The sequence below is a fragment of the Mercenaria mercenaria genome, chromosome 12, assembly GCF_021730395.1.
Source record: "Mercenaria mercenaria strain notata chromosome 12, MADL_Memer_1, whole genome shotgun sequence".
Classification (NCBI taxonomy): domain Eukaryota; kingdom Metazoa; phylum Mollusca; class Bivalvia; order Venerida; family Veneridae; genus Mercenaria; species Mercenaria mercenaria.
This window is the reverse complement of record NC_069372.1, coordinates 81,412,905-81,426,430: the sequence shown is the minus strand read 5'-3', so window position 1 is coordinate 81,426,430 and position 13,526 is coordinate 81,412,905.

The following is a 13,526-nucleotide window of genomic DNA, read 5'->3' as shown; positions in this document are numbered from 1 at the left end:
ATCATAAAATACATATTTGTTGTTACACAATAGTATTTTAGCTGAACGAAGGAGCAATATTTATCACAAGTTCTTAGTTGTGTTGTATTTTTGAAGTCTTTTTATCATAGAAACTATACTCTACTTTGAACATAAATTTTCAAGATTATTTTTTGTAGACATTGTTTCAAATTTCAATGTATTTGTTAATTTCTCATTCACAGTGTAAGTCTGGAAAATTAAAAAGAACTGCAGAAATACTGTCTTCTTTCTAAGCAACAAGAACTATTTTATAAGTAATGTAATCATGTTAACAGTTATTGCTTGAATCATGTTGGTGAATCTCAAAACTACAATTTCAAGTGAATATTATTACATATTTATTGGAGGCTGAAGAACAGTGTCCAACTAATTTCTATTCAATAGCAAATAAATCTATAACAAGAGGGTCATGATGACCCTGGATCGCTCACCCGAGTAATATGAGCTACATGTTTTAAATGTCAAACTGATGATAAAATATTAAAAAAGTCAGTAGGTCATATTCATGGTTAATGAAATTCAGTTTTACGATTGATGTGCAAAACTGTATGTCATCAAAATTTCAAAGCTGTATCTTAAAAAACAGGAAAGTAGGTCAGTAGGTCAAGGTCACACTCAAGTGACATCATATTACTTAGGGTCATCAGGTAATTATAATTAAACAGCCTAGGAAATAGGATCAGAGGATTTTTTAAGTATTTTTTCCTATATAACTCGCATAATAACTAAGTAACCCCAGGACGGGCCTCTTTTTAACCCCAGCGGCATAATTTGAAAAATTTTTGTAGAGGGCTACTAGACAATGCATCATACAAAATATCAAAAGCCTAGGTCATATGATTTCAGACAAGAAGATTTTTAAAGTTTTTTCCTATATGAGTCTATATAAAATTTCGGACCTCCAGGGCAGGGCCTCTTTTCACCCCAGGGATACAATTTGAACAGTTTTGGTCGAGGACCATAAGACAATGCTACAAACCAAATATCAAAGGTCTAAGTGTTGTGGTTTCAGAGAAGAAGATTTTTAAACTTTTTTTCCTATATAAATCTATGTAAAATTTGGGACCCCAGGGCAGGGCCATATTTGATTCTAGGGGGATAATTTGAACAATCTTGGTAGAGGACCACTATATGATGCTACATACTAAATATCAAAGCCCTAGGCCATGTGGTTTTGTCAACAAGATTTTCAAAGTTTTCCCTATATAAGTTTATATAAACCATGTGACCCCCGGGGCGGGGCGATATTTGACCCTAGGGGAATAATTTGAAAAATTTTGATAGAGGACCACTAGATGATGCTACACACCAGATATCACAGCCCTAGGCCATGTGGTTTTGGACAAGAAGATTTTCAAAATTTTCCCTATATAAGTCTATATAAACCATGTAAGCCCCGGGGCAGGGCCATATTTGACCCCAGAGGAATAATTTGAAAAAAGCTGGTAGAGGACCACTAGATGATGCTACTCACCAGATATCAAAGCCCTAGGCCCTGTGGTTTTGGACAAGGAGATTTTTAAAGTTTTTTCCTTTCGGTTGCCATGGCAACCAGAGTTCTGCATGGAATTCAATTCTTTGAAAAATTTTGAAAGAGGGCCACCCAACGATCATTCCTGTGAAGTTTGGTGTAATTCTGCCCAGTGGTTTTCAAGAAGATTTTTTTAGAAAATGTTGACGGACACACGACGGATGACAGACGACTGACGACGAATAGTGAGCGGTCACAAAAGCTCACCATGAGCCTTTGGCTCAGGTGAGCTAAAAATTCAGCCAGTAGTATGACTATCCAAAACCCTAATATCATACAAAAGGCATATTGTCTTAAAATTTTAGAGATTGCTTCTCAACACACTGTTCCGACTTTTTATTCATATTATTCAGTTTTTTTTCAAGTTCTTTTATCTTGCAAAATTTAATACTGAGCACAGAATGATATACTAATAATACTATGGAAGTGGTGAAAAAATCTACAATTGCCTGGCAACAGAACATAGGTTGTAATTTTCTTGTGGATACTGTTTTGCTTAAATCTTTGTTAGATTCTGAACACTCAGTTACATGAAAATACTGTGTTGTTGAGGGTTTTTAAAATGATAATTAATCCATTATAACTGTGATTTGAAGTCACTGTGAAATTCCAAGTGCAAATGCAATTTTACACTATGTTTTTTTTTCTTTTGTTTAAGGTAGTTCTGCACATCTGGATCGAAACTTTTTCTACAATGTAGAATTTGATTAAACTCTGATTTTTCAAAACTTTTCTATATCTAGAAAATTCAGCAAATAAAAAGAATACGGTTGTGTGCTTGATTTTTTGCTACACTGACACTAGGTTGTGTATGTGAACTATATTCTGGCTAATTTCTCTTCTTCGCATTGAAAAACAAAACCATGTCAATACAATATCAACTGAACAGCTGGGAAATTTTACACACATTATTTTTCATGTCTGTTAAGTGTAAGTGTGATAACTATACAAAGATACTTCTAAGACCTCTTTTGTGCTTTAAAAAACACATCTAACAACACCAATGAAAACTCAACTTAGCATGTATGGACAGTTAAACAACCAACCATCTTCCTGTCAGTAAACACTGTTAAAACTTTCTGACAATAAATAAGTTTTGATTTAATTTGATCTGATCTTTATGTTTGAGAGTGTATGTGAAAACAATAGCTGGGTACTCCATTCCCTGTCTGTGCTTTAAAAACACAAACAACAATTATTATAATCTATATGAATAAACTTACCAATTGCGGGTGGTTTGACAACCATTCGTCCTCATGTTTGATGAGCGTATGTGTTAGAACTATACCCTGGTACTTGAGTTCCCCTCGTGCAGCTGGTGTCACACTCTGTTGCTGCTGATTTACTGTCAAAGTTAGCTGAGCCTGCAACATACAGAAGTCTGTTAAACAACTTTTAACATTTGTCTGGGAAAAAAAAGTAGTAAAACCTGGTAACTTATGATACAGGTTGATATCATTATGTATTTTGCTTGATATGTGTGTCACACCATACTGAGGCAAAAAAAAAAAAGGTCTGTTTCCGGTCTCCTGTCAAAAATAATTTGTATCGCTCACCTGAACTATTGACCTAAAGATCATCAAGATTAACATTCTGACCTAGTTTCATTAAGATATGGTCATAAATGTGGCCTCTAAAGTGTTAACTAACTTTTCCTTTGATTTGACCCCGTGACCTAGTTTTTGATCCTACATGACCCAGATTCGAACTTGACCTAAAGATCATCAAGATAAACATTCTGACTAAGTTTCATGAAGATACAGTCATAAATGTGGCCTCTAGAGTGTTAACAAGCTTTTCCTTTGATTTGACCCTGTGACCTAATTTCTGACCCCACATGACCCAGATTCGAACTTGACCTAAAGATCATCAAGTTTAACATTCTGACTAAGTTTCATGAAGATACAGTCATAAATGTGGCCTCTAGAATGTTAACAAGCTTTTCCTTTGATTTGACCTAGTGACCTAGTTTTTGAACCCAGCTGACCCAGATTTTAACTTGACCTAAAGATCATCAGGATTATTTGTTTGTTTTGGGTTTAACGCCGTTTTTCAACAGTATTTCAGTCATGTAACGGCGGGCAGTTAACCTAACCAGTGGTCCTGGATTCTGTACCAGTACTAACCTGTTCTCCGCAAGTAACTGCCAATTTCCCCACATGAATCAGAGGTGGAGGACTAATGATTTCAGACACAATGTCGTTTATCAAATAGTCACAGAGAACATACGCCCCGCCCTAGGATCGAACTCACGACCCCGTGATCCGTAGACCAACGCTCTACCTACTGAGCTAAGCGGGCGGGCTTCATCAGGATTAACATTCTGACCTAGTTTCATTAAGATATGGTAATAAATGTGGCTTCTACAGTGTTAACTAGCTTTTCCTTTGATTTGACTGGGTGACCTAGTATTTGATCCTACATGACCCAGATTCAAACTGGACCTTAAGGTCATCAATATTAACATTCTGACCAAGTTTCATGAAGATATAGTCATAAATGCAGCCTCTACAGTGTTAATAAGCTTTTCCTTTGATTTGACCTGGTGACCTAGTTTTTGACCCCAGGTAATCCAATATCGAACTCGTCCAAGATTTTATTAAGGGTAACATTCTGACTAAGTTTCATTAAGATCGGGCCAAAGATGTGACCTCTAGAGTGTTAACAAGCTTTTCCTTTGATTTGACCTGGTGACCTAGTTTTTGACCCCAGATGACCCAATATCGAACTCGTCCAAGATTTTATTGAGGGTAACATTCCGATTAAGTTTCATTAAGAGTGGGCAAAAATTGTGACCTCTAGAGTGTTAACAAGCTTTTCCTTTGATTTGACCTGGTGACCTAGTTTCTGACCCCAGATAACCCAATAACGAACTTGTCCAAGATTTTATTGAGGGTAACATCCTGACTAAGTTTCATTAAGATTGGGCCAAAATTGTGACCTCTAGAGTGTTAACAGTCAAATTGTTGACGACGGACGGACAGACGGACGCCGGACACAGGGTGATCACTAAAGCTCACCTTTGAGCACTTCCTGCTCAGTTGAGCTAAAAACAAGAGGGCCAAGATGGCCCTAGGTCACTCACCTGAGAAACACACCATAATAGTGTAAACATGTTGGACCTTGTGATTTCATGGAAACAAATATTCTGACCAATTTTCATTAACGTGCCAAACATGTGGTCTCTTAAATGTAAACAAGTATTTTCTTCAATTTGACCTAGTGACCTAGTTTTTGAGCCAAGATGACCTACATTCAAACTTGATCTAGATTTGATCAAGGCAATCATTCTGACCAAATTTCATGAACCTCAATTGAAAAATACAGACTCCAGATGACTTATATTCAAACCTGACCTTAATTTCATCAAGGCTATCATTCTGACAAAATTTCATGAAGATCAATTGAAAAAAAATAAAAATACAGTCTCTATCTCATACACAATTTGTTTGTTTGTTTTGGGTTTAACGCCGTTTTTCAACAGTATTTCAGTCATGTAACGGCTGGCAGTTAAACTAACTAGTGTTCCTGGATTCTATACCAGTACAAACCTGTTCTCCGCAAGTAACTGCCAACTTCCCCACATGAATTATCAGAGGTGGAGGACTAATGATTTCAGACACAATGTCGTTTATCAAATAGTCACGGAGAATCTCATACATAAGGTTTTTTCTTTTATTTGACCTAGTTTTTGACCACAGATGACCCATATTCTAACTTGACTTAGACTTCATCAAGGCAATCATTCTGACTAAATTTGATAAATATCCAGTGTAAAATGCAGCCCTTATTTGCATACACAAGGTTTTTCTTTAATTTGACCGGGTGACCAAGTTTTTGACCCAAGATGACCCATATTAAAATTCTACCTAGATTTCATCCAGACAAACATTCTGATCAAATTTCATGACGATCCGGTGTAAAATGCAGCCTCTATTGCATATACAAGGTTTTTGGCTGCGGGTTTATCCCACTGCCAAAGTTAAAGTGTATTTCTGACAATCATAGCATCTTTATTTGATTCCGAATCACATCCAAAGGATGTTCATGTGCTACACAACGTAGTCCCATTCATGAACAATGCGGATGAATAATCAATGAACAAGCAGTTCTTATTCAACCTGTATCCACTTGCACTCACCATTTAGATTATATAAGATCTATCAATGATAGGTATTCCAGCCCATGGTTACATCACAAGCTAGGTCAGGCAGAGTTCATCTTAGATATGAGGCACATTAAATTTGTATTTGTTTCTCATTCATGTATATTCATGGACTGGCATTTAAACAGAAATAAATCTACCAAAAACCCGCAACCATCAGACATTTCAAGGCTTTGATTCTTTGATTTGACCTAGTGACCTAGCTTTTGACCCCAGATGACCCATATTCAAACTTGACCTAGATTCCATCAAGGCTATCATTCTTACCAAAATTCATGTAGATTAATTGAAAACTAGAAGATGCTTTTGTAAAAAAAGCGCATGTCTCCCCCACTGCATAGTCGCATATGCAAGAAGTCAATAGGGGACAAGAGCGAAATGTCAGAGAGACACTGATGGTTGGCTGCAATAGGGATCACCTATTTGGCATGTCCAATCATCCCACTAAGTTTCAACATTCTGGGCCTAGTGGTTCTCAAGTTATGAATTGGATACGGTTTTCCATGTTCGGGCTGCTGTGACCTTGACCTTTGATCAAGTGACCCAAAAATCATTTGGGATCATCTACTCTGCATGTCCAATTATCCTATTAAGTTTCAACATTCTCGGTCAAGTGGTTCTCAAGTTATTGAATGGAAAGAGTTTTCTATGTTCAGCCCCCTGTGACCTTGACCTTTGATGGAGTGACCCCCAAAAACAATAGAGGTCACCTACTCTGTTATTCCTATCTCCCTATGAAGTTTGAAGGTTCTAGGTCAAATGGTTCTGAAGTTATAAACCTGAAATGGATTTCAATTTTCTATCTGCTGTGACCTTGACCTTTAACAGAGTGACCCCAAAATCAATAGGGGTCATTTCCTCTGCATGACCAATTAACTTATGAAGTTTCAACATTCTGGGTCAAGTGGTTCTCAAGTTACTGAATGGAATTTGTTTTCCATGTTCAGGCCCCTGTGACCTTGACCTTTGATCAAATGACCCCAAAATCAATAAGGGTAATCTAGTCTGCATGATGTCCAATCATCCTATGAAGTTTCAACATTCTGGATCAAGTGGTTCTCAAGTTACTGACCAGAAATGGAGACATAAATACAGCCTCTATCGCATACACAAGGTTTTTCTTTTATTTGACCTAGTGAACTAGTTTTTGACCCCCAGATGACCCATTTTCAAACTTGGCCTAGATTTCATCAAGGTAATTATTCTGACCAAAATTCATGAAGATCAAACTTGGGACCCCTGGGGTGGGGCCTCTTTTCAACCCAGGGTTTTAATTTGAACAATCTTGGTAGAGGACCATAAGGCAATGCTACATACCATATATCAAAGGCCTAGGTCTTATGCTTTCAGACAAGAAGATTTTTTAAAGTTTTTTTTCTATGTAAGTCTATTAGGACCCCCGGGGCAGGGCCTCTTTTTTAATCCCAGAGGCATAATTCAAACAATCTTGGTAGAGGACCACTAGATGATGTCACACACCTCATATCAAAGCCCTATGCCCTGTGGTTTTTGACAAGAAGATTTTCGAAGTGTTTTTTCCAGTATAAGTCGATATAAACTATGTGATCCCCGGGGCGGGACCATATCTGAACTAGGGTGATAATTTGAACAAGCTTTGTAGAGGACCACTATATAATGTTACATACCAAATATCAAACCCTAAGCCCAGTGATTTTGGACAAGAAGATTTTCAAAGTTTTTCCCTATATAAATCTATGTTAACCATTTGACACCCCCCCACCCCCACCCCCCACCCCCCACACCTCAGGGCGGGGACATATTTGACCCTAGGGGGATAATTTGAGTAAAATTAGTAAAGGACCAATAGATGATGCCACATACCAAGTATCAAAGCCCTAGCTACTGTGGTTTTGGACAAGAAGATTTTTAAAGTTTTTCCTTTCGTTCTGTATGGAACTCATTTCTCTGACTAATTTTCAATGAAAATCATGCAAGGAACATTCCTGTGAAGTTTCATCAGAATTGGACTTGTGGTTTAAGCTGGGAGCTGTTGACAGACGACCTGCACCGGACAACGACAAATGCCGGACAATCACTGACCACAAAAGTTCACTCTTGAACACATCATGCTAAAAAGCCAATTTTTCACTTGCTATACAGTCGCTTTACTACAGAAAATGCTTGTTTATTATGTGGAACAGCAGCATATTAAGGTGGTTTTCAAACATGCAAGCTACTGGTTCAGTGGCTGACATCTTATTTGTTGAATCAATTACTTTATGCAAGAAACAAGGGTGCCAGAATGTCACAATATACGCCCGTCACAGCAAATTTCTTTACACTAGCACCTGTATTTGCAAATGGAATTTTAATTTTCTAGCTGTTTACAATGTTTGTTTTTTTTAGAAATTATTGTAATTCTTTTATTTTTCTAAGTCCACAAAAAAAAATCCTTACCAGGTAGAGATACCTTAAAATACACCCAAAATTTGAAAGTAACATCAATGTTGTACCACAGAAAAGTGGTCTTGGTTTTTCCCTAAGGTCAGTTATAAAAAAGTTACAATGTAAGTTATTTATAGTAACAACTAAGGGAAGTTAATCTTTAAAGAGAAAAAAAAAAAAAAAAAAAAAATCAAAAAAAAAAATTACAAGTCCACATAAAAATCCTTACCAGGTAGAGATAGCTAAAAATACACCTCAGAATTGGATGTAACATGCATGTTGTACTACAGAAAAGTTGTCTCGATTTTTCCCTACGACTTGTAATGAAAAAGTTACAATATAAGCTATTTATAGTAACAGCAAAGGGAAGTAATTCAAAAGAAGGGACCAGTGCATGACACTCCGTCTCATGATGGTGTACAACTGTGCCAAGTTACATCAAAATCCCTCCATGCATGAAGTTGAAATGCTCCAAACAAAGTCATTCTTGTATCTGACCTTTGGCCTCTAAGTGTGACCTTGACCTTAGACCTAGGGACCTGGTTCTTGCGCAAGTCACTCTGTCTCATGCTTGTGAACATTTGTGCCAAGTTGTATCAAAATCCCTCAATGCATGAAGAAGAAATGCTCCGGACAAAGTTTTCATTCTTGTATCCTTGACCTCTAAGTGTGACCTTGACCTTACCCCTAGGGACCTGGTTCTTGCGCAAGACGCTCCGTCTCATGATGGTGAACAATTGTGCCAAGCTACATCAAAGTCCTTTCATGCATGAAGAAGATATGCTCCGGACAAAGTTTTCATTCTTGTATCCTTTGACCTCTAAGTGTGACCTTGACCTTAGACCTAGGGACCTGGTTCTTGCACATGACACTCCCTCTCATTATGATGAACAACTGTGCCAAGCTACATCAAAATCCTTCCATGCATGAAGAAGATATGCTCCGGACAAAGTCATTCTTGAATTTTTCATTCTTGTATCCTTTGGCCTCTAAGTGTGACCTTGACCTTAGACCTAGGGACCTGGTTTTTGGGCATGACACTCCCTCTCATGATGATGAACAATTGTGCCAACTTTCATCAAAATCCCTCCATGCATGAAGAAGATATGCTCCGGACAAAGTCATTCTTGAATTTGACCTTTGACCTCTAAGTGTGACCTTGACCTTAGACCTAGGGACCTGGTTCTTACGCAAGACACTCCGTCTCATGATGGTGAACAACTGTGCCAAGTTTCATCAAAATCCCTCCATGCATGTAGAAGATATGCTCCGGACAAGGTCTGTGGACGCCGCCCGCCCGCCCATCCACCCGCCAGGGGCGTTCCCATAATACGTCCCGTTTTTCAAACGGGCGTATAAAAATGATGAAGGTATTTAAAGAAGACGACTGATGAGTTTGTGAAAAGGGAAAAATATAAATTCTGAAATTTGTGACATAATAGCTAAGCCTAGACACTGCAATAATAAGCATCCATGTAGTAAAATAACTACATATTAACTTACCTAGCTAAATTTCTATAATGAACTTGTCCATCTTCCAATATGGACAGTACTATTGATTGTTAACAAGCAAATTCGATGAATTAGTATCCCCCGGCGAAAGGGTCTGTGGTGAGGAACGGCAAAAAAATATATCCAGCAAAAAGTTAAGAATGTTACAAAGAAGCAAATAATTTCATTAGTCAAAATCAAATTAACAAAAAATGAATATCTTTATTTTTATTTAATTTTTTTTTGGGGGGTGGGGGGTGGGGAGGGTACAAAACTTTACATGTTGATTATAAATATTGATGGAAAATAAAAAATGATTTTTTTTTTTTTGGCGGGGGGGGGGGGGGGGGGGGGGGGGGGGGGGGGGGGGGGGGGAAGGATGTGACCAAGGCAAGGTGGTGACCAAGTGTGGGTACAAAACTTCACATGTTTATAATAATTTCATTAGTCAAAAATCAAATTAACAAAAAATGAATATCTTTATTTTTTTTTTTTTTTTTTTGGGGGGGGGGGGGGGGGGGGGGGAGGGTACAAAACTTTACATGTTGATTATAAATATTGATGGAAAAAAATAAAAAATGAATTTTTTTTTTTTGGGGGGGGGGGGGGGGGGAAGGATGTGACCAAGGCAAGGTGGTGACCAAGTGTGGGTACAAAACTTCACATGTTTATAATAAATGTTCATGGAAAAGAATGAAAGAAGTTTAATGAAATTCTTCCAATTGGTTGGTTTGTAATGTACAAATCTGTGGATTTTTAAACAATTAAAGGGCAATAACTGTATGGAAAATTGACCAATAAAACAAGAGGGCCATGAAGGCCCTGTATCACTCACCTGACCTACTGACCTAAAGATCATCAAGATCAACAGTCTGACCAAGTTTTATTAACATATGGTCATAGATGTAGCCTCTAAAGTGATAACTAGCTTTTCCTTTGATTTGACCTGGTGACCTAGTTTTTGACCATACATGACCAAGATTCAAACTTGACCTAAAGATCATCAAAATAAACACCCTGATTAAGTTTCATAAAGATATAGTCATAAATGTGGCCTCTGGAGTGTTAACAAGCTTTTCCTTCGATTTGATCTAGTGACCTGGTTTTTTACCCCACCTGACCCAGATTTGAACCTGACCTATAGATCACCAAGATTAACATTCTGACGAAGTTTCATTAAGGTATGATCGTAAATGTGACCACTACAGTGTTAACAAGCTTGTCCTTTGATTTGACCTAGTGACCTAGTTTTTGACCCCACCTGACCCAGATCTGAATTGACCTATAGATCATCAAGATTTACATTCTGACCAAGTTTCATTAAGGTATGGTCATAAATATGGCCACTACAGTGTTAACAAGCTTTTCCTTTGATCTGACCTGGTGACCTAGTTTTTGACCCCAGATGATCCATTATCAAACACGTTTAAGATTTTATTGAGGGTAACATTCTGACCAAGTTTCATTAAGACTGGGCCAAAATTGTGACCTCTAGAGTGTTAACAAGCTTTTCCTTTCATTTGATCTGGTGACCTAGTTTTTGAACCCAGATGACCCAATATCAAAGTCGTCCAAGATTTTATTAAGGGTAACATTCTGACCAAGTTTCATTAAGACTGGGCCAAAATTGTGACCTCTAGAGTGTTAACAGTCAAACTGTTGATGACGGACGACTGACGATGGACGATGACGGACACAGGGCGATCACAAAAGCTCACCTTTGAGCACTTCGTGCTCAGGTGAGCTAAAAAGAAAATGACAGGCATCATCAAAGTATGTTGGTTCATATTCATTTCAAGTTTCATGAAATTCTACAAACTTGTTACTGAGAAATGACTGCGGACAGACATTTTTTTGCATTTTTCATTCAATCAAGGGCAATAACTCCAAGGAAAATTGACCAATCGAAAAAAAACTTGAAGAGCATTATCGCAGTATCTTGGTTCATGTCTGTTTAAAGTTTGATGAAACTCTACCTGCTAGTTACTGAGAAATGGCTGCAGATGGACATTTTTCATTAAATCAAGGGCAATAACTCTAAGGAAAATTGACCAATCCAAAAACTTGACGGGCATCATCGCAGTATGTTGGTTCATGTTTATTTCAAGTTTCATGAAATTCTACCATGTAGTTACTGAGAAATGACTGCGGACGGACGGACTGACGGACGGACAACGCCATTTCAATCCCCACCTCCCGATTTTATCGGTGCTTATCAAAAAGGTACTGACTGAATAGCGAATAGTGCAGATCATCATCAGACTGCATGGATGTACAGGCTGATCATGATCTGCACTAGTCGCAAAGGTAGAATCAATCGTGTCCAGCATAGTAAGATTTAACTTACCTTTTTCATACAGTCATGAGCAATCTCCTGTAGTACACTGGTTTTACTGTTCAAGGCTTTATACAACACTTCTCTTAGTGGAGAAATAGGCACAAGACCACAGTTATCTGCCCTTGGTTGACCACAGTACGGAAGTGGTTACGGGGAAAATAGTTCCTCTGTTTGATGGTGAATATTGGTGAATTTTTGAGTGAAAGACCTGCAATAAATGGCATGATTTAATAGAGGAGATATAAAATAGTAGGTACATGTACAATTTGACAGAATGAGAATGTCTGAATATGCATAACATGACTTTTTGATATGGCCTGTTTTGCCTACAGGGTATTCTTCATACGCATGTGATTTGGTTCAAAATGGTGGGAAAAAAAACCAGTCAACACAATGTTTACGGTGGCTGGAATTTTTTCTCTTGAATAGTTCTGTTGAGTTCAGGTATATTTAGAGGGGTTGGAATGCATGCAAAATTGCAATAGTGTCCAGTGCCTACATAGAGCATACAGTAAAAATAACTGTGGTCTTGGGCCTGATATAGGAACAAGCTGCCAGAGCTCCTGTAATTATTCAATTTACACAATAAATGAGTTTAACCAATCTGAATGAAATTAGTATACAATGTATCAAAACCTGAACAAGCAATAATTTCCTAACCTTATTTTAAAGCAAAATCTTGTATTCCGTGACCACACCCTATAAACTACTGTATTCCCCCTATTCCTGTTGCAACCGTTCAAAACAATAAACTTACAGCTAAAAGTTAAAAAACAACATTTTAAAGTGACTGATATGTTTGACGGTATGTATATATATTTTTTGAATCAGCAGAAAATACATGCAGCTTCATCATTTTGATTGGTGTTAATGACTTGTAAATATGTAAATTACTCAAATGAAGGGAGAACTAATTGCCAGCTGCAGATGTATATTGAAAATAGCAGCTGAATTAGTAGCTGAACTATATAAAGACTCCAAGAAAGAAAAGATAAATTAAGAAAATTACCAGCCATAAAAACATTTGCATTTTTAGAACTGCATATTGCAGGTGCACATATTTTAAACAAGAGGGCCATGATGGCTCTATATCGCTCACCAGAGTTGATCTGGCCTACTGATCTAGTTTTTGACCCAGTTTCAAATCTGACTTGAAGATCATCAAGGCAAACATTCTGACCAAGTTTCATAAACGAATTTCATTTCCATTGGTCGATTTCCAGGGTTCACGTGCAGGGGTCAACCCATCAAAATGTATGCACATGGAATTCTTTATTTTTCTTTAATTTTTTATGTTTTTGCTAATGAGGAGTGACTTTTCAGCACTTTCGAACAAATTGAAAATACATTGGCTTTAGCACAACATGTCAGCTTTTTATCCGAGGCCTTGATATGATGCGAGTGATGATGTGGAACAACTGTTTTAACTGATCAAATCGATATAGTAAGAACAGAGGAAGAGTGAAAGTGTACCAAAACTTTAACCTGAAATTCTAAGTAGAAAGGGTAGATAATTCATAAAATATTAGTTCAACAGTTATTGTGCTTGTGCCATATAATGTGTGTGATGATGA